The sequence below is a fragment of the Cebus imitator genome, unplaced genomic scaffold (genome assembly GCF_001604975.1).
Source record: "Cebus imitator isolate Cc_AM_T3 unplaced genomic scaffold, Cebus_imitator-1.0 Scaffold106, whole genome shotgun sequence".
In the NCBI taxonomy this organism is placed as follows: Eukaryota; Metazoa; Chordata; class Mammalia; order Primates; family Cebidae; genus Cebus; species Cebus imitator.
This window is the reverse complement of record NW_016107421.1, coordinates 261,570-278,371: the sequence shown is the minus strand read 5'-3', so window position 1 is coordinate 278,371 and position 16,802 is coordinate 261,570. Positions and strand designations below refer to the sequence as shown.

General features: G+C 49.6%; 1 protein-coding gene across 1 annotated transcript in view; it reads right to left on the bottom strand.

Moving 5' to 3' along the window:
* The window catches only part of INPP5D (inositol polyphosphate-5-phosphatase D), a 150,626-nt gene that overhangs the window by 114,739 nt on the left and 19,085 nt on the right, over nucleotides 1–16,802 (bottom strand). The window lies entirely within an intron of this gene.

Here is a 16,802-nt window from a genome sequence, read left to right as displayed (position 1 = left end):
GTTGCCCAGGCTGGAGTGCAGTGGTGCCATCTTGGCTCACTGCAACCTCCGCCTCCTGAGTTCAAGTGATTCTCCTGCCTCAGCCTCCTGAGTAGCTGGGATTACAGGCATGCATCACCAGGCCCAGCTAATTTTTGTATTTTTAGTAGAGACCAGGTTTCACCATGTTGGCCAGGCTGGTCTCGAACTCCTGACCTCTGGAGATCCATCCACCTCTGTCTCCTAAAGTGCTGGGATTACAAGCGCCTGGCACCACACCAGACTAATTTTTGTATTTTTAGTAGAGACAGGATTTCACCATGTTGGCCAGGCTGGTCTCGAACTCCTGACCTCAAGTGATCCGCCCACCTCAGCCTCCCAAAGTTCTGGGATTACAGGCCTGAGCCACCATGCCCAGCTCATTAGTGTCAGTTCTAATGAGAGAAATGCAAACTAAAATTTTGAGATCACATATTTCACTCATTGTCTGATGAAAATTACAGGCACTGGTAAGGTCCAGAACTGAGATATGTGGGCATCATAAGGACCAAGAGACATTGGGTGAGAAGGTCACTTGGAAGAGCCCTGGGCAAAGCAATCTGGCAGTATTTACAATCATATATGCATTCCTTAAACCCAGCAGTAGTTTTTCTGGGAGAAAGCTTGTATGCACAGTCACACGCAAGCCTTGCTTATTGTAGCATCTGTCTTTTGTAGTAAGAACAACGAAAAAGAAAATCGTCTATGTATCCATCTGTTATTGTGCAACAGTTAAAAAGCACAAAGATGTGTGAATGAACTTGGACCCGTCTCAGGGACAGACTGTTAAGGGAAGAAAGGAAATCGCAGACCAGTGTGTGCAGTATTATTCCATTTACAAAACCAAATAGAAATACATAAAACAAATGAAAACAATATCTGAAAAACTGTCAGTTGTGGGGCTAGGATGGGGGTTTGCAGGCCTTTAGGGTTATCCATAAGAGAAGGGGGCCTCTATTTCTGACATACCCTTTGGTACTGTTTTAATTTCTTTTAACCAAGCTGAGATATAACTTTTAAATGTAAAATATATATATATATATTTTAAAAGTTCTATCTCCATTTTGGGAGGCTGAGGTGGGAGGACTGCTTGAGCCGAGGAGTTTGTTTGTTTGTTTGTTTGTTTTGAGATGCAGTTTCGCTCTTGTTGCCCAGGCAGGAGTACAATTGTGCGATCACAGCTCACTATAGCCTCTGCCTCCCAGGTGTAAGCAATTCTCTTGCCTCAGCCTCCCAAGTAGCTGGGATTACAAGTGCCTGCCACCATGCCCAGCTAATTTTTGTATTTTTAGCAGAGACAGGATTTCACCATGTTGGCCAGGCTGGTTTTGAACTCCTGACCTCAGGTGACCCACCCGCTTCGGCCTCCCAAAATACTGGGATTACAGGTATGAGCCACCTCGCCCGGCCACGCCCAGAAGTTTAAGAACAGCCTGGGCAACAGAGTGAGACCCCATCTTTAAAATACAAGTTATATCTCAACACTCTTACGTAAGTTCAATCTTGTGTAGATAATCTATCCCTCAACAAACAAAAACCAAAAACCCTCCTACAATATTATCCTGCAAATTTTTTTTTTAAATGTTTGAGATCTTTCCAACTCACTACACACAGCTCTGCTTTAATCTTCTAAGCAGCTGCATAGTGTTCCACTGCCCGGGCCACAGCATATTCAAGGAGTTTCCTTGGCATCACGGTTAGGGTGAATGCTAACCTAGGCAACATTCCCCAACTGCAATTCCCCAACCCACGCATGGTCTCCAAACCTTAATGTGCCCCGGGATCACTCGGGGATCTTGTTCAAACGCTGATTCTGAATTCCTAGATCTGGGGCCTGGTTCTCTGCATTTCTATCAAGCCCTCAGGTGATGCAGATCTGCTGGCCTGTGGACCAGACTCTAACAAGATTCTAGAGCAATGATGCCCAGTGGAAATGTAATGTGAGCATTATGTACAATTTTAAATTTTCTAGCAGCCAGATTTTAGGTGTTTTTTGTTGTTGTTTTTGGCTTATTTTTTGAGATGGAGTCTCCCTCTATCACCCAGGCTGGAGTGCAGTGGCACAATCTTGGCTCACTGCAGCCTCCAATTCCCAGGTTCAAGCATTTCTCCTGCCTCAGCCTCCAGAGTAGCTGGGACTACAGGCACACACCACCAGGCCTGGCTAATTTTTGCAATTTTAGTAGAGACAAGGTTTCACCATGTTGGCCAGTCTGGTCTCGAACTCCTAACCTCAGGTGATCCTCCTGCCTTGGCCTCCCAAAGTGCTGGGATTACAGGCATGAGCCACCACGCCCAGCCTAGAAGTTTTTAAAGATTGGGTAAAATCAATTTGATTAATATATTTTATTTAACCTAATATGTCCAAATGTTAAGATTTCAATGTGCAATAAAATTATCATGTGATATAGAACTTTTTTTGGGGGGGGAGCCATGTTCTAAGTGCTCTGTGGCCCCATGTGGCCTGTGGCTGCAGCACTGGCCAGCACAGCTGTAGAGAATCTTTTGGGCACTACCAGGGAGGGGACTAGGGCAACATCTGTTTGTCAGACCCCAGGGAGAAACGCAGGGCGAACGGGCTGGGAGGCAGAGAGCGTGCTCAGGAGGCACTCACAGCGTGTTCTTCTGTTAAGGGCGTGCAGCCTGAAGCCACCGCTGGCCAGGTGACAGGAGAGAGCCAGCGGTGGGGCCCACCTCTGGATGTCACGACATTGTTATTGACAAATTTTTACAAATCTTTTCACCCCAAAATTGAGGACTGTCAATCTCTAACAAATGCCTCATTGAACATTTGAGATGCTTAACATAAAATCTTTTTTTAAAAAATTTTTCTGAGACCGAGTCTTACTCTGTCGCCCAGACTGGAGTGCAGTGGCGCAATCTCAGCTTACTACAACCTCGGGTCCCCGAGTTCAAGTGATTCTTGTGCCTCAGCTTCCCAAGTAGCTGAGATTAAAGGCACCTGCCACCACACCCAGCTAATTTTTGAATTAGACAGACAGTTTTACCATGTTAGTCAGGCTGGTCTCGAACTCCTGACTTCAAGTGATCCGCCTGCCTCAGACTCCCAAAGTGCTAAAATTACAAGCATGAGCCACCTCACCCGGCCTTACCATAAAGTCTTGAAGACTATTTTTAAGGTGTCAAATATACTCCAGACTCTAAAGTTACATTTTAGAGAAACATATTTACATTGAGTTTCCCAAGAAGGAAGGCTTATTTCCATGTCAGGGGATTTTACTTCTGTTTTATATTTTCGATTTGAACTTCCTCACCCTCACTTACTACTTTCCTAAGAGAAAAAGCAGAAATTATCAATATGAATCTGCAGTAATCCTTCTCCCATCCAGAAAAAGAATAAAAAGATTAGACAGGAGGGGAATGCAGTGGCCCTCAGGACACGTGAAGGGGAATCTGACTTAAAGCCCTCAGACTGAAGGCTGCTTATTGCTCCGTTTCTCTCGAGACAACGTTCTTTAATTTCTCTTTCTGTTTCTTCTTGGGTAACCATTTTTGTCTCATGTCAAGGGATAATTTCACCCCTGCCTTTTTCATCCAGCAGGAATCTACTGAGCCCTGTTAGATGCAAAGTGTCAGGTGGGGCTGAGGAAGGAAGGTGGCTGGGGTGGGTAGGGTGCTGGGGGCTGGGGGTTGGGGCGCGCCCCCAGCTACCTGGGAGCTACAGACAGTGATGGGCCTGGAGCTTCTTAGCCTGTCTCAAGATGAAAGAAGGGACAGGAGGTTGAGGGAAAAGGGATGCTGTGGGAGCGTCCAAGTCCTCCTCCACCTCCCACACTCAGTGTCCGCCTTTGAAATGGCTGTTTCCCTCTGCACACGGAGGAAGCTCATCCCCCTCACTATTTCCACTTCCCCTTTCCTTCTCCCCCCAAGCAAAGGTCCTGTATTTAGCATGCAGCTCTGTTTAAACTCCTCCCTTTGAGAACATAACCACACATCTTTTGACACCGCACATATAGAGAGCATTCATCATTGCACAGGCTCACAGATGCTAAAAACCTGCGCTAATCATCGTGTTTCAAAAGCCCTTGTGATTCCACTGGGCCAGGAATGCACGCAATCTCCATTTTCCCCATTGCCCAGAGCCCATGAGGGATATTGTATCCTCATTACATAACCCTGAGACTCTCTTCTTTCCAGCTTGCTTCTTTTCGTAAAACTCTGGAGGTACTCTGGGGAAGACAGAAGTGACAGCTGGCAGACAAGCCTGGAGTCTCCAGCCCTGGGAGCAGCCTGCAGAGAAGCTGCCTGGGGGGCAGAGCCTGGGGAGGCTCCCTGATGAGCCTGGCAGCTCGGCCCCCAGATACTCCAGCCACCCTGCTCAGCCCAGACCCAACGCCTGCTGCGCCAACCTCAAAGAGCTGACGATGAAACATCAGCCCTGAACACCCACAGCTTGGGGAGGCTTTGTTAATCTTGTAGAATGAATCAGATAATTTCAGAACAGGAAGGCTCTGGAGGTCTCCACTCCTTCCCTCCTAGGCCTTTCCTACTTTGTTTGTATTGCAAATTTACTCCTTCATTCAATCATGTAGCAAATATTTACTGAGCAACTACTCTGTGCCAGCCATTCTTCGGTGCTACAGAGACACTGGAAAGCAAGATAGACAAGGTTCATCCTTGTGGTGGAGACAGATAATAAATGAGTGAGTCAAGACATAATCAAGACAGTTGCTGTGGTAGGAAGAATAACAGCCTCCGCCTCCAACCCCTCCTAACCTTTGGAACCTGTGGCTGTTATGTAGCACGGCCTGGGGGAGATGAGGCTGCTCCTGAGTTGACCTTGAGGTTGGGAGAGGATCCTGGATTATTCGGGTGTTTTCAATCTACTTTCAAGCGTCCTCATAAGGGGAAGAGGGAGGCAGAGAGAGCCTAAGACACAGCATCATGAGAAAGACCTGACAGGCCATTGCTGGTTCTGAAGACAGAGGAATGGGCCACAAGCCAAGGAATGCAGGTGACCCCTAGAAAGCAGAAGAGGCAAGAACAGGGATTTCCCCCAATGCCTCTGGAAGGAGCACAGCTCTGCCAATACCTTGATTTGAGCCCAGTGAGAGTTTTTGGATTTCTGGCCTCCACAATTGCAAGATAATAAATTTGTGTTGTTTTAAACCCCCCGTTTGCCGAAATTCGTTATAGTGGCAATAGAGACCAACTCCCTTGCAGACAGCGGTAAGGGCTATGAAGAAAAAACAGAAGTACAATAAGGAACGGCCATGGGACAGGGCATGACATTAGATAGGGAAACCTGGGAAAGGGCCTTGGAGGAATCCTATGGGACAGTCAGCCACGTAGTGACCTGGGAAACAGAGTCCCAGGCACAGGGCAGGGCAGCTGCCAAGATCCTGGGGCAGGAAGGCGTTTAGTGTGGTAGGAGTAAGTATCTCCCCAGAGCCTTCATCAGGGGAGAGAGCAGTTCTATTGCCTGGTTTTCCAAGCAGCCGGTGGTATCTTTCTTGCAGACTTTGGAGTTACTTTTTTTTTTTTTTGAGATGAAGTTTTGCTCTTGTTGCCCAGGCTGGAGTGCAGTGGCACGATCTCGGCTCATTGTAGCCTCTGCCTCCTGGGTTCCAGTGATTCTCCTGCCTCCTGGGTAGCTGGGATTACAGGTGTGCACCACCACGCCTGGCTAATTTTTGTATTTTTAGTAGAGACAGGTCTCACATGTTGGCCAGGCTGGTCTCGAACTCCTGACCTCAGGTGATCCACCTGCCTCAGCCTCCCAAAGTGCTGGGATTACAGGTGTGAGGCACCGCGCCCGGCCCCAAGTGACTTTTTTTTTTTTTTTTTGGCCAGTGAAGTGTTCAGACCGAGTGACTTTTAATCTGCTTGTTGGAATGTCTGTTTTGTCTCTTTAAAGGCTGGGACTATGATCTCGTGTTCTGTCCTTACGTCTGTGTGAGGTGCTGAGAACTCTTTTTAGGGTCTTCGTAGCATATGTTTGTGAGAGATGTTTGGATTTTGGAAAACACATTTCTCCATTTCAAGATTTCAGACCCTTTTTCCTGTCAGTCGTGAGGGGCATAAATATGGTGGGGAGACAGGGTGGGCACCCTGACGGCCACCAGCCTGCCAGGCTGTCTTGACTCAGACAGTCAGGAAGAGTGGAAATGAAGGAACTACTCTTCCATGGCGAATCTCTTTGTAAAAATCACTAACTGCACATGTATGGATTAATTCAATATTTGGGAGAGAAATTTGGATTTTTCTCTCCTGGGGTTGTTCAAAATGAAGTACAGTCCGCTAAAAACGGGGCAGATTAAGGTTAACCTCAGAGGTTTGTGGGCACAGAGTCGGCCATAGAAGTCTTCTTCCCAAACCAGGTCTAGCTGGGCCTTTCATTCAGAGGATAGCGATGCATCCTCTGTCCTGTGCCCAAGGGCAGACACTGGGGTGACCGAGATCCTCATCCTTGTCCTCAAGGCCCCCACAGCTCACTGGGGGAGGCAGACACCCGGCTACCTACCACCCCACAACGTGAGGATGGAAGCTGAGGAGGGGATCGTTTGTAAGCACAGAAGAGGGAGTGGGCTTCTCAGAGGGTTTTTTGGAGGCAATGGCTGGGCCATTCATTTCCTCCCACTTGAGGGGAGTTCTTTTCACTGTAAAAGTTTCCTGAGACCTTCCACTTCAAGATGTAAAAATGTGGCGATCTGAATAAATGCATGAGCTGTAAGGAATCTCTAAGCTGTCATTCTGACCCTTCAGGAATATAGTCAGGACATATGGCTGTAACACTAACTGGACTTGGCTTAAAAGTAGAGTCATCTTGGGTCTCATTCAGGAAGGATAATGGCTCAAATGCTGCAACGCCCTTAGCCGGTTCCACAGCTGGGGAACCTTCAGTGGTTGGAGAAGCAAAGGCCAGTAGCCTTCATGTGATGCTCACCCTCCAGCCCAGGGCCCAGGCAGCTAGGCCCCTCCAAGGCTAAGAGCGAAACCCAGGACACTGGCAGTGCCCTGGCTCTGGGGCCACAGCACAGCTCCAGTGACGTCCCTCTTCTGTCACAAGTTTTTGTGTGTTTGTTTGTTTTTGAGGCAGAGTTTCACTCTTATTGCCCAGGCTGGAGTGCAATGGTGCCATCTCAGCTCACTGCAACCTCTGCTTCCCTGGTTCAAGCAATTCTCCTGTGTCAGCCTCCCAAGTAGCTGGAATTACAGATGCGCGCCACCACGCCTGGCTAATTTTGTACTTTTAGTAGAGACATGGTTTCACCATGTTGGTCATGCTGGTCTTGAACTCCCAATCTCAGGTGATCTGCCCACCTCAGCCTCCCAAAGTGCTGGGATTACACGTATGAGCCACCAAACTCGTCCCTTTCACAAGTTTTATGAACCAAGCAAATAGTGTTATCTCATCTGAGCCTTTGTTTCCTTGAATTTAAAATGGGAATAGTAATCATAGCAACAGTAGTAATAAACCCTTCCCCAGGATTAAAGATGGCAGATGAAGCGCCTAGCTCCTAACAGGGGTCAGCAAAGGGGAGCCAGGGCGGAAAGGGGTAATACGATAGGCCCCAGGTGGGACTTGTGGGGCCTTCCTTCTTGTTCCTCCTGTTTTGTTGTTGTTGTTGTTGTTGTTGTTTTTGAGACAGTCTCACTCTGTTGCCCAGGCTGGAGTGCAGTGGTGTGATCTTGGCTCACTGCCACCTCTGCCTCCTGGGTTCAAGCGATTCTCCTGCCTCAGTCTCCCAATTTTTGCATTTTTAGTAGTGACGGGGTTTCACTGGGTTAGCCAGGATGGTCTCGTGATCCACCTGCCTCGACCTCCCCAAGTGCTGCGATTACAGGCGTGTGCCACCATGCCCTAAGGCTCTCTCTTACTGTCATCTGGTGGAACCCCAGGCACCCGCCCTTACCCTCACCCCGCCTCTGTCTTCCTCAGTTATTCAAAGCAGTGGTGACATGGGCCCAGTGAGCAGGCACAGGACAACCTCAGTTGTCAGAGCGTCCCAAGGCAGACAGGGTCTAGGGGTCCTGCTTGGTGCCTCCTTCCCCCACGGCCCTCGCTCCTGGGTCATGATCCAGGGCCAGTCAGGATCTCCAGGCACTTGTCCTCCTCTCCAAGGCCCGTCCGGACAGCCTTGCTGCCAATCCCAGGACTCCTGAGTTTTTTGTGTCCCAAAGTCTCAGCCCTTTCTCTCTCCCCGGTACTTGGTATCCCAAACTCTTGGCCAGTCACAGGCCACGGCCTCTGCGCAGTGACCCCACATTGGTGTCAGCGAGTTGACTGGCCTCTGTGCGTCCTCGCCATGTTAAAACAGTCATCCATGGAGTCACGTGTCAGGCATGAGCTGCGTATTTACATAAGCCATCTCCTTTAGTCCTCGAAACGTCCACAGGAGAGAAGGACTGCTGGCCTCCCACTATTTCTGAGAAGCAAACAGAACCTGAGAGAATAAACTGCTTCCCCGAGGCGACTAGGACAGTACATCACCCTCAAGGCCCGGGGAGGAGCCTTCTCTGGAAATGCAGCTGCTGGGGCTTGATTGGGGCATCTCAGAAGCATCGGCAGCCTCCATGGGCGTTTTCAAAAGGCAAGGCCTTTATGACTCAGGAGTGAAAATCTCAAGAAGAGGGGAAAATTGAACAAACAACAGGGCCAGTGAAACACAGAGACCAGCCAGGCAAGGCAGGCTTGCAACAAAATGAGAAGCTCAGTTCAATGCTGAAATGAGAATCTACTTTGAAGGGAGCTACAGCAGAACTGAGCCCAGAAAAGGGAACCCTTCCCAAATGCAGAGGAAGTTGACCAAAACATGAAAAGAGAGTCGGTAGATAACGGTGGATCCCGTGGAGGCCAAATTTAAGATTGATAACTGCGGCAAGGGCGGGAGAAATCATAATTTTTTTTTTTTGAGACAGAGTCTCACTCTGTTGCCCAGGCAGGAAAACACTGGTGCGATCTCAGCTCACTGCAGTCTGCCTCTCGGTTCAAGTGATTGTCCTGCCTCAGCCTCCTGAGTAGCTGGGATTACAGAAGTGTACCACCACCAAACCAGGCTAATTTTTGTATTTTTAGTACAGACAGGGTTTCCTCATATTGGTCAGGCTGGTCTTGAACTTCTGACCTCATGATCCGCCTGCCTTGGCCTCCCAAAGTGCTGGAATTACAGGCATGAGCCACAATGCCTGGTGATAAATCATAATTTTAAGTGAAACCTGTGGCACTTGCTAGCTTCTTAACAGTGGCAGAAAGTTAATTCATTCAGTAAATATTTATCGAGCACTCACTATATGCTAGGAATAGTTCTAATATAGACAATAAATAAATCAATATAAAAATATATTTTAAAATATAAAATCGTATAGTCACAAGTGTCACAAAGAAAAGAAAGGAGAGTAAGGGGTTAAAGAGCAACAGGTGAAGGGTGGGGTGACTATTTTTCTGGGGTGATCAAGCAAGGCCTCTCAGAAAGACTTTCTTTTACTTGGTAAACCCTAAGTGGCCTCTTGCAAATCTGACAGTTACAGACAATTAGACCCGGAACCTGATCTTGAAGGGCAAAGTCAAGATGAGAAGTGAAACCATTCTGCAATAAGCAAGTAATCAAGATGTCTCCCCAGCACACGGAGATTGTTAAAATACTGATTGATTTTTGTGCTTTTCCTGGATAGGGTTGAAGAGAGAGATACTGAGCCCAGGAACACAAGTCATTAGGAATCCGAAACACGGCACAGGCTAAGGAGAGGGAAGACCCCGGGACAACGTTGCCAGACCATGGCTCATGGGCATTTGGTGCAGTGAAACTCAATATTCAATTTGATATTTTCACTTTTCTGCTTTGAAATTTCCCTAGGATAGTTTAAACCTTTGTATGTTAGGACACTTAGCTGTTAGAAAACCCTAACTCAACTACTTGGGCAGAAAGGAATGAATTAACTCACAAAACAGAAAATCTTGAGGCAGGGCAGATCCCAGGTTGCTTCATTCTGTTCAACAAATTCAAGGGCATCATCCAGGACCCAGGTTCACTTCTCCTTTTGTGTTTTGGCCTCACTTGCCAGCTACCTCTCTTCATGGTTACAAGGTAGCAGCAGAGACCCAGCTGTCTCATCCTATGGCAGCTTCCAAAGGTAAGAAAGAGGCTATCTTGGCTGGGAGCAGTGGCTCTCACCTGTAATCCCAGCACTTTGGGAAGCCAAGGCGGGCGGATCGCCTGAGGTCAGGAGTTCAAGACCAGCCTGGCCAATATAGTGAAACCCCGTCTCTACTAAACATACAAAAATTAGGTCAGGTGTGGTGGCTTTCACCTGTAATCCCAGCACTTTGGGAGGCTGAGGCAGGTGGATCACGAGGATAGGAGTTTGAGGCCAGCCTGACCAGCATGGTGAAACCCCATCTCTACTAAAAATATAAGAAATTAGCCAGGCATAGTGGCACACCTAGCTGCTTGGGAGGCTGAGGCAGAAGAACTGCTTGAACTCTGGAGACAGAGGTTCCAGTGAGCCAAGAATGGACTACTACACTCCAGCCTGGGTGACAGAGTGAGATTCTGTCTCGAAAAAAAAAATTAGCCAGGCGGGGTGGTGGGTGCCTGCAATGCCAGCTACTCGGGACACTGAGGCAGGAGAATCACTTGAAGCCAGGATGCAGAGGTTGCAGTGAGCCGAGATCACGTCATTGCACTCCAGCCTGGGCAACAAGAGCAAAACTCTGTCTCAAAAAAGAAAGAGGCTATCTTAATCCTATGTCTGTTTTTAAGACGAATAGACCTTTACTAGAAACCTGCAAATCCCTTCTCTGCACACCTCATTGGTTACACTTGCATCTGATTCCCCGTCTGAACTTATCAAGTACATGATGCAAGTTGAGGTCAGTCGTACTTTGAGTGAAAAGGAGAGGAAATGGGTCCACGATGTGGGGCAAGGTGGCCCAGAAGGCTCTGGAACATGGAGACGCAAGGACAAAGGCCCAGTGGGGATGTGGAGAAAATAAAGACAGTCATGTGGAGGTAGAGATCACAAATGGCATGGATACTCTTTCCAGAATTCTCTGAAGGACTCGGGACGGGATCAGGGATCTCGCAGCCACATAAGAGGGAGAGGCTGCTCAGTCACAAGGGCATGTGTGCCCCAGGAGGCTAGAGAATGAGGGGGGGGCTTGGCCATCTCGAGGGATTATGAGAAAGATGCCAGAAGAGCTGGAATCAAAACTTACTCAGAGACCTAACTGAAGAAAAGTCTTTTGAGTCAAAGAAAGATCTGAGCTCGCAAAGTGAACAAGCTGGACACATTCCAGGTACTATCCATGAAAGGAAAATGACAAAGCAGGGAAGGAATTCCCACCAGCTTCAACATAGAAAGAAAGAAAGAAAAAATGAGTCCCCTCTATTGGAACCAGCACAACTTTGGCCTTGGATTTCATACTCAGAACTATTCATAACACTGTATGCCTTTTTTTTTTTCCTTGAGACAGAGTCTTGCTCTGTCACCCAGGCTGGAGCGCAGTGGTGACATCTCAGCTCACTGCAACCTCTGCCTCTTTGGTTCAAGCGATCCTCTCACCTCAGCCTCCTGAGTAGCAGGGATTACAGGCGAGTGCCACCACGCCTGGCTAATTTTTGCATATTTAGTAGAGACGGGATTTCACCGTGTTCCCCAGGCTGGTCCCGAACTCCTGACCTCAGGTGATCTGTCTGCCTCGGCCTCCCAAAGTGCTGGGATTACAGGCATGAGCCACCCTGCCCAGCCCATAACACTACACTCTTGAAGATAATGCTGTACCTCGTATAGGATGTTGAGCAAACAGTTGGTTCCAAGAATTTTGTATCTATCAAATTACCTCTTGAATGTGTAGACAGCTAAAGGCATTTTGAGATATTCAGAGGCTTGGAAAATAGATCTGCCCATATTCTGCAGTAGACAGAAAAGCCAATTGAAAACACAGGCTTCTAGAAGGTGAGTGTCAGGGCATAAAGAACCCCTCCTCCAGCATGGACCCCCCGGGGCCCGCCATCCTCCGCACAGCTGTGGAGCCCACACAGGGCCCTGGCCGTGCGAGGCTTCTGTCCTGAGCCTTTTCTGTGTCTCTTGTGCAACTTCAGGAAGTGTGTTAGAGCCACATCCTTTGCCCGGCGGCTCAGACGGAATCTGTACCTCACTTGGCGACCACTCAGAACAGTAACAGCTGCCACTCGCTTCCTGAGCTTAATAACAATGCTCAGCCGTTCACCTCCCGGACGCGTGTGACGGAACGGCTTTTAGAAAGTTGTTTTGTTTTTCCTCTCCAAAAGCCATGCCGCCCAGAGCTACGTGACAGCCACCGTCAGGGACCAGGGACTTGAGTCACGAGCGCCTCTTCTTTAGAACTCACTGGAATGAACCAGGCTGCTGAATTTTTCTTCCGAATGGGAAAGAATAATGAAAGGGTCTATGAGATAGATATTTTCTAACTCTCTCTTCATCTAAACTTGCATTAAAACCTGGGGGTGTGGCCGGGCATGGTGGCTCACGCCTGTAATCCAGGCACTTTGGGAGGCTGAGGCGGGTGGATCACTTGAGCTCAGGAGTTCGAGACCAGCCTGGGCAACATGGTGAAACCCTGTCTCTACAGAAAAAGACAAAATTTAGCTGGGCATGGTGGTGCACACCTGTAGCCCCAGCTACTCGGGAGACTGAGGTGAGAGAATCGCTTGAGCCTGGTAGCAGAGGTTGTAGTGAGCCGAGATTGAGCCACTGCACTCCAGCCTGGGCTGCAGACTTGAGACTCTGTCTCAAAAACAAAACAAAACAAACAAAAACACCTGGGGGTGCTCCCATCTTGACTCAAACAATCAACACCATAGATACAATCTCAACCTCAAGAAAAGACAGGAAGTTCACAGAGAACATTGGCACGATAGGGGATCACGGGTAGTTTTCATTTTCTGCTCTATTCTTCCTGGTAGGAAGGATGTCGGAAAGGACACAAGGGCCGACAGGTTGTAGGATGGAGTGAAGGCTCCCTTTTGCTTCACCTGGGCCCTGGGTTTGAGACAGCCATTTATGCAACACATCTGAGGCTGCTCCAGGCCTCCCTGGCCACCCTGGAGCTGGCCCGTGGCAGCCTCAGACTCTTCCTTACTCTCCCAGGGAGGGGCCATTTCGAAGATGGCTGCAGCCTCCCAGCTCAGCCTGCAGTCAGCAGCTCGATGGGCACCGCTTCTCTTAGGGGAGAGTCACTTCCCTTTCCAAGTCCAGGAAGGAGTTTGGGCTTTACAAGAAACCTGCTGTCTTGGTGTGGGATAGTCAGGCCTGCGGGGCTGAGCCGTCCTGCCTTCCTCTGGCCTCATGCAGGGCTCAGAGCACTTCCCAACCCTCCCCCAACCAGGACAAGCAGTGCAGGCTCCAGTCCAGAAGGTTCTCAGGGTTTGAGAGGCACAGCAGCTGTTGAGCAATTCCAGACCCCACTCAGGTCCCTGAAGGCACGAAGCCCACAGACCAAAGAGCAGAGCTGTGGGAGATGGAACTCCAAAATTTGCCCCTCCTTCCCTGCCCCTCCCCGCACTGCCTAGAATCCTCTAAAGCACCTCCAGCTCCCTGCTCTATCCACCCTCCTTCCCTGCAGCTTCCTCGAGCTGGAAGGTATATGTGATCTCTACTTTCCAGCAGTTTCCTGGTAGTCCTTGCCCAAGGCCACATGGTTGGCCAGATTGAACTTGAACCCCGATCCCAGCTGGGATGGAGTCTGCTTTCATCCTAGGGGTGCCTCGCTGATTTACCCGAAGAGACAGATGCCACCTGAGATCAAATATTATCTACAACCGTGTGAAGGACAAGAGGCCCAGCTCTCTGAGAGGCCACATTGCCCTGCCTCCCTGTCCCTCTGGGCAGAGTCCTGGGCCCGTCCTTCTCCAGGGGACTCCAGCCAGGCTTAGAAACACCTTCTAGGCTGGAAGGAAGAAAGCTCAGCTGGGGAGGCCTGGAGGCCTGGCTGTGAGCTCCAACTTCCGCACTTCTCAGCAACACTCATATTTAGAACGAGGGGGCTAGATGAAGCTACAGTTTGCATCCTGCCCTCCCATCTCGGATATTTTTTAAGTCTGTGAAAGATGGAGTGAGAGAAGAGAGTCCCCCAGGTGAGGTGGCTCCTTTCCCTGATTGATACGAGACTGGCTTGGGCGTGACATGGGGGCCACACCATGAAGTGGGTCTGCAAAACTGAAGTAACAGAGAACTTGTCAACTGAAGAGGTGTTGACAAGAGAACCGAAGTCCCAAGGAAAAGGGCTGAAGTTACTAAACTCAGAATCTATGAAAGCCTTTTGGGGCTTCACCTGGAACGTGTCAGGCCAGATTCTTATTTTTGGGAGCCTCACGTTCTGGTGGCACTGAACAGACTCAGGTGTCAGGAATGAGTTATTTAGAAACTGTGGCTAAGCTCAGAAGAGACTGTGAGGTTTTGCCTCAACATGAAAAGAGGAACTTGAGTTAAAATAGGCAGTGATCAATAACTGCTGAAGCTTCCCAAAGGGCTGAGTCTGCCTAATTGGGCGTGAGCATGCACTTGGTCCTCAGGAGACATCTGCTGTCATTTATTCTCGGAGGTAGATTGTCATAGGTGAGTCCACCTATGAGAATCCTATGAGAATTCCCCTTTAATTCACCTTAAAGGGGAAACCTCTTCAGACCACCTACGCCCACAGCTCCCTCTACTATGTCAGCTACTCAGGAGGTCACAGGCCCAGGGCCAGGGTCAGGAGCAGATATGTCCAGCAGAGCCACCTTCTTCTGTGAAAGCTGCCTGCCCGCTGCCCTCGTTGAGCAGAGGCCTTAAGGAGCCATGCTGCCCCCATGACTCTGTCCTCATCTCTGAGTGGTAGACGGGGGCACCTGCTCTGAGATGGCCGATCCATACACAGACGAGCAGCCCCTGAGTGGCCCATGCAGAGAAAGCCATGGGGGCTGAGCCATCAGACTCCCTCTTAGGACTGGGGACTGAGAAGAAAGGCTGCTAGAGGGGAAGAGCAGCCCCCCAGAGAAGAGCTGAGCCATGGGAGAAGCCGCGTGCACCCCATGCTCTTCTGGTCCCAAGGCCCTCGGACGGCCTTCTCCTTCCTGGCTCTGCACATCTTCACAAAGGCCGCCCGCCCCTTCCCCCTTGCAGAGTCAGCCAAGGTGAGTTTCTGTTCCCGGTACCCTCGAAGCCCGATGAGGCCCCCGATCTCATCAGCAGCTCCCAGGGTCACAGGACGTCACAGCAGCAAGAGTGTGGCGATGAGAGAGGAGCAAAGCGGAGACGCAGTCCACGTTTACAGGCCGCGGGTGCCGACGCCACTAAAAGCCACAGAGTCATGTCTTTTCCAGTCATACTTAAAGTTGTCTTCACTTTGAAGGAATAGAAGAAACCACAAAGGGAAAAAAGATCAAAAGCATCGACCAACTTTTAACTTAAGAGAGTTTGCCGACTCCTCTCGGCAAGCCACGTATCACAGATGCCAACTCTGCCAGGAAAGCTCATGCCCTCCTAGACTTGGAAAAAATGGTAGAGGGCATTGGTGCCAAGCGCCTGCCCCAGACAGGCTCCCCTCAGCTGGTCACATCCCACACATGGTGAAGAGCCCATGTCAGAGAGACACTCCCATGGCAAATAGCTGCTAAGCACTTGAAGTGACGGTCTTGTACTAGGTGTGCCAACATCTGCTTCTGGCGACTGCTAAGAACCAGGCCAAAGCTGCGGGCACCCCAGCCCGGTGGAAAGCCTTCCAGCAGATGCGCCTTAGAGGCTGCTGTGGATGCAGGGGCAGGAGGACGAGGGAGCAAGGCCAGCCTAACTACGAAAGGAGTGGTTCCACTTGAGCCCAAATCTGCAACTCCCAAGGAGGCCTTGCAGCAAACAGACCTGTACCAGGCTGGATTAAACATACCCCTCGGGTCTCTCTCTCAACCACATCAATCCTCGAGGCACTTCCTTTGATCCCCATAAGCCATGGGGGTGTTGTGCTCACCACGCTCTCCCTCTTGACACACTTCTGGGAGGGGGGTTGCCCCCAGGGACTTGCCTGTGATCTCCCCCACCTTGAGCCCAGCTCCCTGTCTACTACTGCATCCTAGTTCTGCACAAAATGAATCATTCCCTTCACGCTTTGAAGCCAACCAGTGTACCCAGCTTCTCCTCTCCCAATTACACTTTCTTTTCAACCAAACTCCTCCAGTGCCGACATCGCTCTTCTGTGACATGAAGTCTAAGCCTTCGTCGGCCCTGGATGTTCTGCTGGGGACATGGCTGCACTGCTGTGCCTCTTACCCCAGTCCCTGAGAACTGAGCATCACACACACACACACACACACCCCCACTGGGGATGTGGAAACTTAGTCTCCTTCTTTCTTGCTAGCCCCATGTGCTCTTCATGCAGCCGGATAAGAATAGCTTCCCTGCCTTCCACAACATGCAGCTATCACATTTTGTGGCAAAACAAAGCCTTTAGCAAACTGTGCTGAGGGTGGCCTTCCCGGGCTCGATGGGTACAGCTGATTTTTCTTTTTAAATTTAACTATGACTGAGCATGGTGGCTCATGCCTATAATCCCAGCACTTTGGGAGGGCTAGTCACTTGAGGTCAGGAGTTCGAGACCAGCCTGGACAACATGGTAAAACCCCATCTGTACCAAAAATACAAAAATTAGCTGGGCGTGGTGGCAGGCACCTGTAATCCCAGCTACTCAGGAGGCTGAAGAAGGAGAATTGCTTGAACCTGGGAGGTGGAGGTTGCAGTGAGCTGAGATGTTGCCACTGCACCCCAGCCTGGGCGACAAAAGAGAAACTCCATCTCAAAAAAAAAAAAAA